Below are 13,354 nucleotides of genomic sequence, written 5' to 3'. Positions count from 1 at the left end.
AAAACTCCTCTAGTCTAATATGACCCTCCAATCACCAATGTCAAAAGACCCTGCCCTTACATGAAGTCTATGTCCAAAAACCATACATCTTGACCCACCAAAAGCTTGCCATAAGCATAATTCTCTTCCCTAAATTCCACTCTGATTTTAATTTCTTAGTGCCACTCATCAATGGAAAACAAATTGGAGGATTTTTAAATTATTACCTGAAAACTGCAGTATCACTTATTCTATTTGTCACTTAGTAGCAAAAGACATGTGCAGGACAGTGCAACCCAAAGAAAACGCTTTATGCAAGGGGATGGACTTCTAGGAATAAGGGCAGAGTCAAGGCTCGAATTCTTCCCAAATTTACTAGTCCATAAATCTCCCACATTCATTGATGGAGAGTGATGTATAGGGTGGAAAGAAGCCAGGAGATATACTTAGTCATGGAAGAAAACCTCAGGAGTGGGGACAAACCATTTCTTTCTTCACAGTGTCCTATACATCACTAGCAGCACCAAGCAAGAAATTTCTCATTTAATGGATGCTCCATATATAAGCAGTTATTGCCATGAAACTGAATTGGAAAGAAGCCTGGATATTTTCCTTTTTTTACTGTGGTTGAACAGAAAACCTTCACAAATGTGAAAGAAGCAAACTCTCCTGAAATGGATATTCATTCCTAACTCCCCCTAGCACACAGGTTTAGTCAAAGGATGAGATATTTTATTGACTGTAAGAGGTTTAATTAGAGAGTTCTTTAAAATTAAGTTCACAATCTCATTTCTCACTCTGGCTCAGGATATGTTTCCAACCAGCTGTTTTAACTGTTTTTTCCCACGTGGACTAGTAGGAAATACCAGAGGAGGTTTTCATTCTGGAAACACCACTGTACTGATTTTCCAGGTGGTTGTCCCAAGGCTTAGCCAAGACCAGGCTTCCCTCATATCTGCATAATTGCAAAATATTAAACTGGAAAGAATAACGCAGGCCATTTAGAATAATGCTCTCATTTTTGCTCAGTGTAAGAAACTAGAGAAAACAAGTGATATTTTCAGACTCCTTCAACATCTGTAATGGCAAAATCCAGGCTGGAATGTAGGTCATGTGACCCTGTGAACTGGACTCTCTTGGCTCTGATGTCTTCTTCATAGCCCTTGAACCAAGGGCCACAAATTTGATTGCTCTGTTCTAGTGGCTGCAATGTCATACACTAAGAAAAATAGGAACATGAGCTAAAACAATTATGATTCCACCAAAATCACCTTGCATATTTCTGTTAGGGCCAGGGATGGGGAGGTGCAGACATTATTCATCTAAAGCTGTTTGACCTCTGTGTGATTGAAAGCAACATCTGGTCTCCAGGCTTCCAGCAGTGTTTCTCCTATCAAGAGGTAGCCAATTGCAGACAGATGTAACATTTCCTCAACACGTTGTGTTGACATCACTGACATATATACCTTATTTGAACAACGGGCAGCCAAGCTTCTCAACACCTTTAAATCTGAAGCAATTCCAACCCAAGATGGCAGAAGAGCCATTCTCTGCTTAGACTTTTCCACAGAGAGATGCAGAATGAGTCCAGATCCATGCGGATCACTCCCCTCTATGTTTTTCCTCTGCTTTGTATCCTGTCACTTAAACCCCACATCATTCCCTTTCATATAATGTGAATCACAGAACCACAGACTTAAAGTCATGAACAGGTTTATGGCCTACAAAATGCAATGAATATATGAGCAAACTCTGAGAGCCGTAAAGGACAGGGAAGCCTGGAGTGCTGCAGCCCACGGGGTCACAAAGTCAGACACGACTTAGCAACTGAACAACAAATTTTAAATTTCAGCCACCCAAAAGCCCTCAGATGAAACACTCCCTTTTATAGCTGTCATGTCATAACTTAATTCTTACTCTAAGCCCCCAGTCACTCTCTAATTCATTCTTTCCTACCTGTTACTCTGTACCCCTGCTACTCTATACTTAATGAAGTTGGCAGGCAGATATCTCCAACTACCCAAATAGTGCCCATTAGTCCAGAAAGGAAATGTAGCTGGCCAGAAGCCACTTAAGCAATTTGTGGCAAAACTAGGATTAGAACTGGGGACCTATTTTAATTTCCATATTTATCCTGAAAGATCAAAATAATACACTCAAGAATTACTAATGTGCCATGAAAATGCTGTTATTATTTGTATTTATTTTGTTATTGTCATTACTAGTTACAGCAGGTAGAACTATCTTCTGGATCATATTTTCTCAGATAAGTGGCTGAAATAGCTCCTTACTTTGTGAATCATGTTGATATCAAGGGCATTGCTTGGCTTTTATCCTAGATCATTTCTTCACCTTGACTTTTCTCATTCCCCCCTTTTACCTATAAATGCTATTTATTGAGAACTTGTTACATGCTATGCACTGTTTAAAGTGAATTAACTAATTTGACCCTCATAGGAGGTAGAAATTGGTATTACCCTTATTTACAAATGAGGAAAATGAAGTACAACTAGTTAAAAATAGAGACAGGATTTAAACCCAGACAGGTTCCAGAGCCCATGCCAGGGATCACTGTGCTGTAATCCCTTAAGACACCCACTAAAAGCTTCAGAGCTATAGGATCAGCTTCAGTAGCTATATATAATTAATTGAAAAAATCAGGTAAAACCAGCAGTCATTAAAAAGGGAAAAACATACCAACATTTATTCTATGAATTAAAAGTTAAAAGAGCATTTTTTAGCAACTCACTTTTTTCAAGTCTTTCAAAACCATTCCACTTAGCTTTCCAAATACCAAGTCATTTTTTTGATGGGGGCTTATACCTCATTGATCCACATAATTATAACAGGAAGTTTAAGGGGTATAAATAGGTTTTTTGAAGAAAAACAACTGACTCTTGGAAAACAGAAATAAGTATTGAACTTTTGGCAAACCACAGGAATCATTGCAAATGTTTGTAAGAAGGAACAAAAAAACATTAGTTAGCCCAGTAAGTTGAATAAATGGGGCTTAGATAGTGCAGCTTCAGCTATAACTAATGCTAATATGCTAGTATGCTATTGGATATATTATGTGGCATATCTAAGTGGCACACAATATCAAAATTCCACTACTTCTAAATGAAAATTAATAAAACAAGGGCTCTTGTAAGTACACTAACTATTGGTTTAGATAGAAAGTGTTCTATTAATTCAGCGAAGAAGTAGATCAAACGAAGAACATGAGGCTTAGGAACTGTCTAATCATAGGAAGAAGAGAAGAGAGGAGACAAAAGCAATTCTGAGTTTTCGTGTCTGGTGTCTAGGAGAATAAACCACAAAATGAGATTGAGAACATTTGATGCAGGTGGGGTGGAATTGTCAGACTACGTAATGAGCATTATTAATTTGAAGTAAGCAGAACATCCAGAGAAGGCAATGGCACCCCAGTCCAGTACTTTTGCCTAGAAAATCCCATGGACGAAGGAGCCTGGTAGGCTGCAGTCGATGGGGTCGCTGGAGTCCGACACGACTAAGCGACTTCACTTTCACTTTTCACTTTCATGCATTGGAGAGGGAAATGGCAACCCACTCCAGTGTTCTTGCCTGAAGAGTCACAGGGATGGGGAAGCTTGGTGGGCTGCAGTCTATGGGGTAGCACAGAGATGGACATGACTGAAGCAACTTAGCAGCAGCAGCACAGAAAGCAGAACATCTATGAGTAAATATCAAAGCATTGGGACTGAGTGTTGAATTTTGAGACTAAAGTGAAGGCCAGAGAGCCTAGCTGGAGCTATATAAATTTGGGTAAATTCTCCAAGGAAAAAGAGGGGAAAAGAGAGACCGGATTTTTGAAACAACAGCAGAATTGTTACAAAGTGTTATCAAGTATGAATTAGGGGTCTAGAAGGGTGGTCCACAACTTCCCTGCCTTGGCAGCTGGCACCCTTTCAAGAACCTAAAGTACAAAATGCAACCACTTCCTTTTAACAGTTGTAATGTCGAGTGATTTTAGAAATGTCCTTGTTCCTTCTTCTCTGGAGTCTTCCTTGCATGATGACTCTAAGACTTTGAGGAATGTCTATTCAACCCAAGGGGTCAGTTGTGGCTATTCATGTTTTGGGAAGAGAATGTAAAACAAAACAAAACCCAAAACAACAGCTAAGCTACCAAGAAGCCCAATTATCTCTGAACTTCAAAAGGACAGAATTAAAGGGTTCATGTGTGAAGATTAATTCAGTTTGCCTGACAGTGAAGGAAGGAAGGCAAGACAAATTCATGTAGATGGGGGTTGAAAAGAGACTCGTCCCAGACAGAGATAGGTGCCTAACAGTGCTGCCATTGAACGTGGTGGCTGGCCTCCCCATGCTGATGAATTATTAGTGTGTTTATGTCTTGTCAGTGAAGCCTTCTAGCTAACCCACCAAGCTGGTCCAGCCCTCTCTAGAAAAGAGATGTGTTTATAGTCCAAGGATCTCTACCACAGTCCTACAGTTAGTGTTCTCTTCACCCAGGAAAGAAAAAGTAACCCGACTTCTCTGCAGAGTCATTGACAATTAACTGTTAAAGTTCCATTCTTCCCCTGGGCCCAGTATTCCTGGTGTTACTATGGTTTAATCATATGTTCATACATGCACACCCACACTCTTAGCTGGCTCTTCCAGCTACACTGTATGTCTAAGAGACCTCTCTCAACCTCTTCAACCCAGCCCTAGAGCAGAGAGTCCCCTGCATGTTAGTCCCTAAGGTGACTTCCATTCTTGTCTGGGAAAGACGGATTTTTTCTTTCAGGCAAACGACCCACTCTCAGTTTTTCTATTTTCAGCTCTCTATCCTTCTGGCTAGAGAAAAACAGATCCAGTTCCTTACTGGAAATAGGTTGAATTTTTCCCACCAAAATACTGCTGTGGTTTGCTTGCATGCATCCGAACTTTAGCTTGATCAGAAATAGCAACCAAACCAATGACTATTTAATAGTCAAATCATACATTCTATTTTTCATAGATATTTTCCCAGCAAATCTTAAAGCTCTCTCTCAACTTTTAGCTGAAAATGTACTATTTACTCCAGCCCTTTTCATTCTTACTTTGCACTTTTTGATTTTTGCACTTCTACTAAGTGAGAAGACTTACAGAGAATTTCAGCGCTGGAAGAAAGAAATGACCCTTGTTCCCCAGACAGCAGAGTTTTGGCAGGACTCAGTGACCATCCATAAATTCATTGACCGTCAGTGTTCCTAAGATATCTGCTCAGGGTCACACATATTGGTGCCTCCATTAAATCAAGCATCATGTTTGCACATATTAAATCTTATTGCCATTTCTCCTTACATGTGTTACTTTTCTTGCTAGCTGGTAACTTAAAGGAAATGAATTAACTTTTATTTTAGAGCAACAATATTCACTCTACTCATTTTGGAAAATTAGAAAGTTATTTAAAAAATATTAAAATCACCCATAGTCTCACTCCTCCTGATATAGTTGTCATCAACATCTGGTTATATTTACTTCTTTTTTTAATTCCCCCTATTTTATATATTTGGCCATTTTTGCACAAACTTTTGATATTGCTTTGTTTCAATTATATATCTGAATTATTTAATATATATTTTATTAGAAACTTTCCCACCTTAATAAAAATAATCAAAATTATTTTGGTGGCTATGTTAGATTTCAACATAAAACTTTGTCATCATGTGTATTAATATAACCCTTCCCTACCATAAGACACTCAAGTTATTCCCATTCCTACATCATATACATCCTCAAGTAATTACTAACTTGAGGATAAATGATCACTCACATCAATCAGCTGCTTGATCTCAGACAAGATAGTTGAACTGTCTTTATTCTTTTAACTTTTTATTTTATAGTGTATTCCCTGATAGATCGGTTGGTAAAAATCTACTTCTAATGCAGGAGACCCAGGTTCATCTCTTGGGTTGGGAAGAGTCACTGGAGAAGGGATAGGCTACCCACTCCAGTATTCTTGGGCTTCTGTCATGGTTCAGACAGTAAAGAATCTGCCTGCAACGTGGGAGACCTGAGTTTGATCCCTGGGTTGGGAAGGTCTCCTGGAGAAGGGAAAGGCTACCCACTCCAGTATTCTGGCCTAGAGAATTCCATGGACTACAGTCCATGGGGTCACCAAGAGTCGGACAGGACAGAGCAACTTTCACTTTCACTTTCATAGCCGATTAACAAAGTTGTGCTAGTTTCAGGACAGCAAAGGGACTCTGCCATACATATACATGTATCCACTCTCCCCCAAACTCCCCTCGCATCAGGCTGCCACATAACATTGAGCAGTTACCTGTGCTAATACAGTAGAAACTTGTTTTTATCCATTTAACATAGAGAAGTATGTACATGTGGATCCCACACTCCCTAACTATCCCTTACCCCCATCCTTCCCACTGGTATCCATAAGCTCATTCTCTAAGTCTGTGAGTATGTTTCTTTTTTGTAAATAAGTCCATTTGTGTCATTTCTTTTTAGATTCTGTATATAAGGGATGTTTAACTATCTTTAGAGTCAATCTGCTCCTCCAACTATAGAATGGGAATAATAATAACCTTTCACTCCTAGAGTGACTTAGAGGGTTAAGCTCATATTTGAAAAGTTCTTATAATAGTGCCTGGAACCTATTAAATAACATAAAAGTTTTGATGAATAAATAAGTAAATTTTCAGTTATTATTTGCACAGGCCAACCAAATACCAATTCAGTTAGCCGCCCTGTGCTGGGGGTTATAAGGAAGAAAAAAGGATTTTTTATAAGAAATTATAAGAAACTCATGTCATCTTTCTCTCCTTTAGTGAGGAATTTAGTGACCCTATACTAAGCACATAACAGGTGATATTTCTACACTCAAATGCAAAATATTTAGAATTTCTTCAGAAAGCAGTGTTCTTCTTTCTAGAAATCAGTAGCTAAATAAGCGGATGATTAGTGTCTATAATGAGATGATGAAATTTTACCCATTGTATCATTGTAGAAAATCCTTGTTAGCTCCCAAAGCATTTTTCCCTCCCTGAGGACTCTATAAACTTCTATTATTTTATTGCATATATGTTTAAAATTTATATTATTTATCTTTGTTGACACAATAAATGCAGAAGAAAAACCATCTACAATCTAATTAAGTGTAAACACAAATATTATTTTTGTGACTATCTTTTCAGTATATATTCAGACATATTTTCTATTTGTACCTAAGAAATACAGTTTCCACTCAATACTATATTATTTTGTAACCAGCATTTTTAGTTAATGTAATACAAGTATGGCTCCATACTGATAAATGTACAACTATATTATTTTGTGGAAATCCATTTAATGAGTGTACCATAACTGCCTTAAATTAACCCCCTTAATGCACAGTTATAATTTTTTCACTATTGTAAACAATACTGTAACAAACATTGAGATCAATATCTTTGTATATTGTCCAATTCTCTCCCTTAGGACAAATTCCTTAAAATAAGAATTGCCCATCCAATCGTATATATGTTTTAAGACTTTTGCCAAATTGCCACACAGAGCATAAACTCCCACCAACAGAAATTGAGGGTGTGTGTTTTCTTACATCTTTTTCAATACTAAGTTTCATTCTTGTGATTTTCCACAGTGAGGTAACTTAAAATGTAGTATCTCATAAATATATTCATATTTCTTTGATTATAATAAAGTTTAAACTTTTAAAAGATATTTTATTTTTTAAAAGGTCTATTAAACAGAGTCTAGGAGTAAGGAGTTGAAGAGTAAATCTACTTGTCATGTAGTCCTTCTTAAATGTTATTTGGGTTGTGAATACCTGGATTTGATGAGAACTGCTGGGTGGAGCACAGATATACAAGATGCTGCGTATAATTTCCTACATCTCCTAAAGTTTATCTATGGGCTTCATAATGTCCACAGAGGTGTCTGCTTTAAATTAGTGTTAAATGAGAAATTGCAGATTCATCATGCTTGCATCCTACTTCACTGGAACATATCCAGTCAGATTCTGTTTTCCAGTAGCTGTGCACAGAATTAGAACTGATTCTACTAGCAACTTCTCCAGCCGTGCTAATATTTAAACAAAGTCTCAACATGAGAAAGGTAAGCCAACTGGAAAGCTCCAGCTTTGGTAATGGATGATTTGGGTAGATGAGCCATTTTTCTTCAAGACATTTAAGGCTGTGAGGTCTGAGAGGGGAGCCCAGGACACCGGCAAAGGAGGTTGAGTCATTAATCCTCAGATAAGTCACATACAGCTCCAAGTGCGACTGGGCCTTACAGATTTTATAAAGCTTACTGGGGGCAGGGGCTTGGGGGGTGGGAAATGAGGGTAGGCGATCTCCTCTGAGAAAACCTGCCATAAAATAGCCAATCTCAAAGAAATACATTTAGGGGATAATTATTAACTTTTCCTAGGGATTTTTCATTTGACAATGGGCTTTATTACAGGCCTCCTCTAAACAGTATCTGAGAGCATTTAAAAATAATTCCATTTTCAAAAATGTGATTTACCACCCACTTACTGTGTAAAATGTCTTGTTCTCCTTCGCTAAAGATGTTCTATGCCAATAAACTATTTTAATACATCATCTGTGACTCCTTAGGAGACCACAAGTCTTGATAGATAGCAGGAGTAATCCACTGTGTTATTACAGAGACTGTTCTCAGAAGGATAATCAATAGATAGGTGTCAACCGGAGAGCAGGGGGGAACATCACTAGTGGATTTCTTCTTGACTTTGACTTCAGAATATTGGTATTCCATGTTTCTGCCAGTGATCTGCATGATGATAGTTAGTACAACATTAAACTTTGCAGGTGACACAAATCTAGAGTGGCTGGCATTTCACATTGGAAGATTAAATGCCTTTTTATATTAGAGGAGTGTTCAGAAATAAAAAGAATTGAACATGAAAAGGATAAATGAAGGAGAGTGTCACTGGAGAGAAAAAAACGTGAGCAACCAACTGAAGGAAAAAAAAAAAGACAGAGGACTTACCTCTCTTAAAACAGCACAACACCCAAAAGGTCCTATAAGAATCAGATTTGAAGGTATGATGACCTTGGTCCAAAAGTTGTGCTTCAGTTTTTAAAAGAAACCATTCATATATTGATTTGATGATATTTATCAAGCACCCACTCTGGGCCAGTCCATGTGATGCTGAGATATATAAATATAGACATCACTATCTTGCCTTTCCAACAGATCTTTTTAAATAATGGGATATATTTTACTAGAGAGTAAAGCTCAGAAATTTTTTTTTCTTAGTTTTGGAGGAAGTGTAAGCGTTTCAGAAGACTGTTGAGGGAGGGTCACAAAACAAAAGTTAAAAGGTAAAACCTCACTGAAAAATTACCTGGGGTGTTTCAGCCTTAGGGTAACCTAATGGAGGTGACCTGCTATTTTCCATTTGTTTAGAGTGGAAATTCTTTTAAATGTATCTAAGCACTCCACAGTGGTAAAGTAAAGACAAAGCTTGGGACAGTCAGAGTTAAAATAGGATTTGAGTTGATAACATGGAGATCTCCTTTGTAAAACTGAAAATTCAATAATCTCTTTTGGCTGGGCCCTTGTTGAAAGAAGTCTATGTTTCATGGACTTCCATATCCCTTCTAATTGATTCTGTCTATAAGAGCTTCACTTCATGAATGTTTTTCAAATTTCTCAATTGGAAATTAGCCCATCACCTGGGGAAGAGTAAGCACTTTTTTGGACTTGTTCAACTCATAGGCATTTATCTCCTTATTGAATTACAGTTTATCTCAGTCACTGTCTATATGGTCCTAAAGCTGTAACTGATACATGAGAAAGTGAAAGTATTAGTTACTCAGTCATGTCCAACTCTTGGTGACCTACGGACTGTAGCCCACCAGGCTCCTCTGTCCATGGAATTCTCCAGGCAAGAATACTGGAGTGGACTGCCATTTCCTTCTCCAGGGTATCTTCCTGACCCAGGATCAAACTCAGGTCTCCTGCATTACAGGCAGATTCTTTACCATCTGAGCCACCAGGGAAGCCCTGATATATGAGAAGGTGGGCCCTAAATTGAAGTACTCGAGTTATGACATTTTAGACTTTGTGGATAGTCCTCATTAAATAGGCAGCACTCCATTCTAAGATACTCTTCTTAACCTTTCCTGGTGTTTATTTCTAGTAACTATTCTCTTATTGAAAAGGTAATATGTATTTACTAAGGGTTTAGAAATTTCACTTACAGAGTTTAGAAAACTCACGTAAGTAAAAAAATAAAATAACAATTGCCCCAAATTTATCGCTCAAAGATATCCACTATTTACATTTTTATTTCATCTGGCCCATGATTTTAACATTTATACTTTCCTTCTGTGACCAACATTTTACAGGTAAGACATTCCCATGGGCTTTCCCAGATTTCTGACAATTGATCTGCAACTTGCAAAAAATAGCCTTTGGTTTATTCACAATTCCCATAACAATTGCATCCATTTCTCAAATCTGAGGCACAGCAATAATGTGAAATAGTGAGTGGAAATCTGGCACAGTGGCTATGAGTCCAGGTTTTATTTCCTGAGTTCAAATCTAATCCTATCATGTTGGTGTGATCTTGACCAAAATAGTTGTTTGTTTTCTCATCACTAAAACAGTTAATAAGATTGCCTATCTTATGAGCTTATTGTGAGGATTAAATGAATATTCATAAACATGTCCAGTATAAGCCCTGCCACACAGAAGAGGCTCGATGAACTCTTATTCTCCAAGTGAGACCCACTACTCTGTGTGTAGCCTCTTTTTTTGGATGCTACATATAGTGATCATTTGTCCATATTAATAAATGTTATCCTAAAACATAACTTCTAAATATCTGTACAATGTGCCATCACGTGCACTGATGACAAGTTTTTTAAAATTCCCTTTATAGCAAATTTAGGTTGTTTATAACTTTCCAGTTATTATAAATAGCCATGTGGAATTAGAGGATCACAGAACTGGTAAAAGTCCAAAGCTCTTAATATGCGTAGCTGAACTACCCCCCAGAAGATCTGAATCATCTTACAGCCCCACCAGCAGTGTACAAGTTTTTAAATCATGTCATTCACTCCCCAAAGCCCTATCTACTTTCGCTTAAACCTCATGATGATAATGAAAAAATCAGTTATTCCTCTGCTTATTAATATCCACCTGGCTGGTATTTCAAACTCAGTATATACCTGCATATACTGTATTTGCTTCTATGGCTTCCTTTACCTATGTGTTCCCTTAGGAATCCTCTTTTCTCTGTTTTTTAAGATTCAGCTCAATATCATTTTCTCCATGAAACCTTCCCATGCTTCTAGCCCCAACATCTCCCTTTCCTCTAAATTCTTCTATATCCTGATTTTGGGGAGGGAGATGTGATAAGCAGAGTAATGCTCTCCCTACAAAGACACTCACAGTCTAATCCCTAGATCCTGGGAATGTGTTATGTTACATGGCAAGGAGGAATTAAGGTTGCAGATGAAATTACAGGTTGCTAATCAGCTGACCTTAAAATAAGGAGATTATCCTGGATTATCAGGTGGGCCCAGTGTAATCATAAAAGTCTTTAAGGGACTTCCCTGGTGGTCCAGTGGCTCAATTCTGTGATTTTAATGCAGGGAGGTGGGTTCAGTCCCTGGTCAGGGAAGTAATATCCCACATGATTCACAATTTGGCCAGAAAACAATTTTTTTTAAAGAGTCTTTAAATGTGGAAGAAGAAGGAAGAAAAGTCTGTGTTAGATCAATGCAATGAGAAAAGCATTTTAACATTGGTGGCTTTGAAGCTGAAAGGGGCCCATAAGCCAAGGACTGTAGTCAACCTCTGGAAGATGGAAACGACAAGAAAACAAATTCTCCCCTTGAGCCTTCACAAAGGAACACAGTTTTGCTAACACCTTGATTTTAGCCCAATGAGACCCCTTTCGGACTTCAAATCTTTAGAAGTGTAAGATAATAAATTTTGGGGTTCCAAAATCACTGCAGATGGTGACTGCAGCCATGAAATTAAAAGACGCTTACTTCTTGGAAGGAAAGTTATGACCAACCTAGATAGCATATTCAAAAGCAGAGACATTACTTTGCCAACAAAGGTCCGTCTAGCCAAGGCTATGGTTTTTTCTGTGGTCATGTATGGATGTGAGAGTTGGACTGTGAAGAAGGCTGAGTGCAAAGAATTGATGCTTTTGAACTGTGGTGTTGGAGAAGACTCTTGAGAGTCCCTTGGACTGCAAGGAGATCCAACCAGTCCATTCTGAAGGAGATCAGCCCTGGGATTTCTTTGGAAGGAATGATGCTAAAGCTGAAACTCCAGTACTTTGGCCACCTCGTGCGAAGAGTTGACTCATTGGAAAAGACTCTGATGCTGGGAGGGATTGGGGGCAGGAGGAGAAGGGGACGACAGAGGATGAGATGGCTGGATGGCATCACTGACTCAATGGACGTGAGTCTGAGTGAACTCCGGGAGTTGGTGATGGACAGGGAGGCCTGGCGTGCTGCGATTCATGGGGTCGCAAAGAGTCGGACACGACTGAGCGACTGAACTGAACTGAACTGAACTGAAGAGATACAGACTATTGTGTATAAAATACATAAGCTATAGGGATATATCATATAGCATGGGGAATATAGCCAATAGTTTATAGCAGCTATAAACAGAGTATAACCTTAAAAATATGCTATATACCTTAAATATATAATTTTATAAATCAACTATACTTCAATAAAAAAGAAAATAAATCTGTGTTACCCTATAACATTAAGTGTATGGCAATTTGTTATAGCAGCAGTAAGAAACTAATACAGGAGGCATCATACTGCAATAGAAAGAGCATATTTGTAGTAAATATTACCTGAATTTATATCCCAGGTCTGCCACTGACTAACAATGTGATACTGAACATGTTCTTGGTTATATTTTTGTACCTCAGTTTTCTTATCTAGAAAATACAGGGAACAATGCTCGCATCATAGGGTTGTTGGAAGAAATAAATTACAATTTGTATGTATTTAATGCCCAAGATAATGTGTCTGGCACACAATAGCACTCATTAAATCTTTAACAATTAGTCCCTCTATTCCTTCATTATGGCCTTTAACACATTCATTCTTTAATCATTGCTATGTTGGGAACTTGCCTTCTTTTTGCCAATATATTAAGGGTAGTTAATGTGGTTTTTTAAATTTTTTTTATATTAGGTTCTAAGCATACAGTGAGCCAGATGAATGGAAGGAAGAAAGAAAAAAATGAAGGAAGGGAAGAAGGGAAAGAAAGAAAGAGATTTGAATGAATTTATCAATTTTAAGTAGTATTTTCTATCATACCATTCCAAAATATCCTGCCAATATGAATATGAAAGAAAAACATCTTGTAAAATTCTTCCCAAGAGAAGAGAAATAAAA

This window comes from Bubalus bubalis, chromosome 2 (assembly GCF_019923935.1).
Source record: "Bubalus bubalis isolate 160015118507 breed Murrah chromosome 2, NDDB_SH_1, whole genome shotgun sequence".
In the NCBI taxonomy this organism is placed as follows: domain Eukaryota; kingdom Metazoa; phylum Chordata; class Mammalia; order Artiodactyla; family Bovidae; genus Bubalus; species Bubalus bubalis.
The sequence above is the reverse complement of the archived record's forward strand: the minus strand, read 5'-3'. Positions refer to the sequence as shown.